The sequence below is a fragment of the Schistocerca americana genome, chromosome 6 (assembly GCF_021461395.2).
Source record: "Schistocerca americana isolate TAMUIC-IGC-003095 chromosome 6, iqSchAmer2.1, whole genome shotgun sequence".
Lineage (NCBI taxonomy): Eukaryota > Metazoa > Arthropoda > Insecta > Orthoptera > Acrididae > Schistocerca > Schistocerca americana.
The window spans coordinates 16,857,544-16,862,294 of record NC_060124.1 but is presented as its reverse complement, the minus strand read 5'-3'; the positions used below and the strand labels follow the sequence as shown (position 1 = coordinate 16,862,294).

At 49.5% G+C, this 4,751-nt stretch overlaps 1 non-coding gene across 1 annotated transcript; it reads right to left on the bottom strand.

Moving 5' to 3' along the window:
* Positions 1 to 1,799: 1,799 nt before the first annotated feature.
* Trnac-aca lies at positions 1,800 to 1,872 on the bottom strand. Its single transcript has one exon. It is a non-coding gene; the product is annotated as a tRNA-Cys (tRNA).
* Between the last annotated feature and the right edge of the window lie 2,879 nt (positions 1,873 to 4,751).

The following is a 4,751-nucleotide window of genomic DNA, read 5'->3' as shown; positions in this document are numbered from 1 at the left end:
GCATGCAGATTTTAAAACAAGTACCTATAACTACGTGATCCACCCACCTGCAGTTAACTGATCCTTTATCACCCTTTGTTCGCCAATGTAGTATAGGCAATATTCACTGAATAATATTTCTGCACTATGTGCGTTGAGAACACCTAACAACTTTCAACAATGTCACACCTGACGATACGGTTTTAGGCCGGGAAATCTTTTGTGTTTCAGTAAAACAACAATTTTACCACGTATCAGTAATTCTTCTTAACATCGTGCCTCTCACGCATGCTCAGAATATAAAATAATTTGCGAGTAGATGGCTCTGAGCACTATGGGACTTAACTGCTGTGGCCATCAGTCCCCTAGAACTTAGAACTACTTAAACCTAACTAACCTAAGGACATCACACACATCCATGCCCGAGGCAGGATTCGAACCTGCGACCGTAGCGGTCGCGCGGTTCCAGTCTGTAGCGCCTAGAACCGCTCGGCCATACAGGCCGGCTTTGCGAGTCGCTATTATCTTGACTTAGCTTGTATTAAACCTTCCCTTAATTATTCCGTTGTGATATGAGGAAGTTCCTTGTCACTGCGAAATCTAAAAGAAATTTAGTCAGATTGCGTTTGTACACTTATGGGTCAGATATCATATGAAGGGGAATGTTTCAGGCACTGGAAACCGGATCGTAGTGTCTTTCGAACACAAATGTTAAAGTATAAAGTGATGGCAGGATTTCAACCTTTTTATGAGGAGGCCTTGTGCTAGAACAATCCTGCCAATTCCTAGTCTTCGGGAAGTCAGTCCGCAGCGGCGGTCGCTACGAGGCGGTGTATCGGAGCAGACGGCGACTCGACTGTGGGACCGTTTGGTGACAACAGCGGAGTAACTGGAGCGGGCGGTATTTACGGGGTGGGGCGTTATCAGGTGACAACGCCGGCGGCAGCAGCAGCGGCTTCCCCGCTATATAAGCGCCTTACCAGCGTCCGCCGCCCAGCACCTGCAGCCGCAGATAATCTCCGGATGCCCGCCGACTAGCAAGCGCGGCGCGGCCCGGCATCGTGGGAAACAGCCGGCGTGCGGGCAGCAGCCACCCTGAGGCTCGTGTCGAGGAGTCCCAGTCTCATACCGCCCGCTCTCGTTCTCGTAAAAGTGATGGCTGTCAGTCCTTTAATCTCTGTGCAGAAACTGAATAGTTACGTCAGCATCGACTACACGGCGTTTGCCTGTTCCGTTAGAACTGTGGCTATGAAAAATAAGAGGCATGGATTATGTTTACAAAATCACTGTACGTATTCAATAGTCTCCCCCCTAAATCGATACACAGGTGAAAATCGTTTTAAAAGTGTAGGCGTTTTTAGGGGATTTCAGTTTTTTCGGATGTCCTTAAATGCGCCACGGAGATGTCCTCTCAGTTCCAACACTTTGGGACTGGGCTAGAACCAAATCTGGCGAATACGGTGCGTAATCCAGGACGGTTTGCTGGCCAAAAACTCGCACACAATCTTCGCTTTGTGAGCTATTGTGTTGTCGTGGAGGAGCAACCAGGAACCTGCCTCTCGGTATTCGTATCCAGTCTGACAAACTTTCTTCCACAAACGATGCAGGACTCAAATAAACAAAAAAAAAATGATGTTGCCTCACTGCTCCACCGACCACCGACGTTTTCTAACAAGTGTCAGACGCATACTGTTACGTTAAGGGCCAGGACGGCTGCTGAAGCACTTCTACACAGCGTTTTTTTGAAACAAGACACAAACGAATTTATGACATTAGCTGCCACTGGCCATGATTGTAAGCAATGGGGAAAGTTAAAAGTTTGTGCCGGACTGGGATTCGAATCCTGGTCTCCTGCTTTGTAGGCAGATGCGCTGACCGCTGCGCCATCCGGACAGAATTGCTCGGACTACCCTAGCACTCTTCCATTCAGACCCAAATTCTCAACTTAACCGCACACTGATGTTTCTTGTCTGTCTAGGCTTTTGGAAGTGTCTACAAGATCTCGATCAGGACTTCAACGCAGTTCCCAGGATCAGTGGATCATGGGACTAATAAGTAGATGCGACGACCATCGTGTTAGGCGTGTGAACGGTGGGGGAGCTTTTGGGCTTCAGATCCCCGTGGAGAGTTTCAATTTACGTAGCAGCTGCGTTTTCTGCAGTCGACGATTACTCGGCGTACCGGCCTGATAAAATAATCATGACAGAGTAATTCTAGATGTGCTTGCGATCAATCGGTAGCAGTTCCACCACAGTGATCGAGCCTCAGCTTGCGATTAGGAATGGGTGACGGTTGCTTGAGCACAATAAACTTCCCGTCACAGGGACACAACCCAGTTGCTCGGTTGATTTACTGGCCGCAGTTCGCTTCCTGGAATTTCGACTTTTTGAATGCCGAGCCTTGTTCGGGCCATTAAATGTATCGGAACGGATGTACAGAGAGGGTAAACCTGTCGAAAGGGTGTACGGCAATAGTAAAGGCGAGGGGAGGCAGTGGCGGCCCAAGAAAGAATGAAAGGGAGGCTACAGACGTAGCCTGCTTCTAAAATAACAAAAGAAGAGAAGAACGAGCCGAAGTGAAGAAAGGCTGATCCGCGTAGTAACAAGAAGCCGGAGGCCGCGCTGTGTTCTCTGGGCCTTGCTGTTCCAGGCGGGGCGGGTTTAGAGTTACAAGTAGGCGCATCCCGAGGCTGGCAGCAGGGGCGCGTCGAGTGCCCTGAGACAAAACGGCGCCCCCGGCTCGCCCCGTGATTGATGACCTTTTGATTGGTTGCTTATGCCAGCGCCGGCCGGCCCGGTCCCGCTCTCAGAATGCGCCCCGGCCGCGGCTGCTCCATTTGCAGCCCATTGTCTGCCGCGGCTGGGATCCCACCAGCCACCAGCCGGCTCAATTGCGCGCAGACCGCTCCGTTCAGCCTGCTCTCTTTTTTCCTCACCATTCTCCCTCGCGCCAGTCCCCGTACCTCAGCCGTGCCTCTTTTATCCCGATTGTTATTCTTACAGAAGGGTTGTTATGACGCTTTCCAGATCAGCACCGTCGCCAGAACACCGTACGCGTCCAGTCCAGTTTGCGACTTGCATCGCCCCCCCCCCCCCCCCGCCCCTCTTCCCCTTCCTACACGCTCCCAAACCCCTCCCCCCGCGTCTCTCACACACACACACACCCTTCCACCCTACACTAGCCCCTCCTCGCCGCGATTTAGATGTTGGCCTACCGCTTGCATACAAAACGCGCCTTCATGGGCGATTTAGTTTAACGACGTGGGCGCCCGCTAGTCGCCACAATGCACGCTCGTTTTCGCCAGCCGCACTTTCTATAGCGGCTGCATGCGTGTTTATGTTGTCAGCGCACGGCCCGGTCTATAAAGTTCGCACCCGGCGCTAAAATGTTGTGAGCGCTCGGTGGTTTACGATTCGACACACTATATCGTTTTTTCGGCCTGTCTCTCTGGTTGCGTCATCCCTTTTAGAGACCCTCCAAACAACGAGTAACGCTGTAATGTATTTTAAACTCGTATGTCCCATAAGCCGACCATAACTCTCTGACTCAACACCACTTCAGTTCTTGTCTGTCAGTTTCGGAAGTATTTAGAAGATATCTATTAATTTGCCCCTAGAAAATGACTGGAACATGTTACAATTAAGTTTTAGTTCGTCAACGTAAATGAAAAGTACCGTGGTTAGTCAAACGGATGAAAAACGTATGTCCAGAATTGGTCACCAGAATCATTATTTTCCGTCGCCTTTTCTTCCTATATTTAAAATAAATGAAGGCAAAAGAATAGTAATGGCAGCGAAGGGCTACCAGAAAACACCAAGCTGGTAATTACCCCTTGGAAAATATGGAAAACTTTGCCTACCTAGGAAGTATAATTTCTCGATATTCTACCCATGTCGAGGTTTACAACAGGGTTCAGAACAGCTCACACTTACATAAGTTGGTGCATATGTTCGTAGCGTTTTTCCATAAGTTTAATAAGCGGAACAGATACACATGACAGAGACTTAAGTCATCAATAGCCGGCCGCTGTGGCCGAGCGGTTCTAGGCGCTTCAGTCCGGAACCGCGCTACTGCTACGGTCGCAGGTTCGAATCCTGTCTCGGGCGTGGTTGTGTGTGATGTCCTTAGGTTAGTTACGTTTAAGTAGTTCTAAGTTCTAGGGGTCTGATGACCTCAGATGTTAAGTCCCATAGCGCTCAGAGCCATTTGAACCATTTTTTTCTTTAGTCATCAGTAATATATTCTCCTTCATTGTTTACAACAGTTGGCAACACTGGGCTAACTTCTCGGTTCTGCGGTTGTAGAAATGACGTGGATTTGAGACGATGGACTTGTCGAGCCATTTTCGGAGAGCATTTTCATCCGGAAGTTGCTTGAGAGAGACCAGAAAATACGAAAATCTGAGAGCGCAGGATGGGAAAAAGGTAGGTGCGGAATGACTTACAAACCAAACTCCTATATCTGGAATGAGATTTTCACTCTGCAGCGGAGTGTGCGCTGATATGAAACTTCCTGGCAGATTAAAACTGTGTGCCCGACCGAGACTCGAACTCGGGACATTTGCCTTTCGCGGGCAAGTGCTCTTCCATCTGAGCTACCGACTCACGCCCGGTACTCACAGCTTTACTTCGGCCAGTATCTCGTCTCCTACCTTCCAAACTTTACAGAAGCTCTCCTGCGAACATGGCTAAGCCATGTGTCCGCAGTATCCTTTCTTTCAGCAGTGCTAGTTCTGCAAGGTTCGCAGGAGAGCTTCTGTAAAGTTTGGAAGG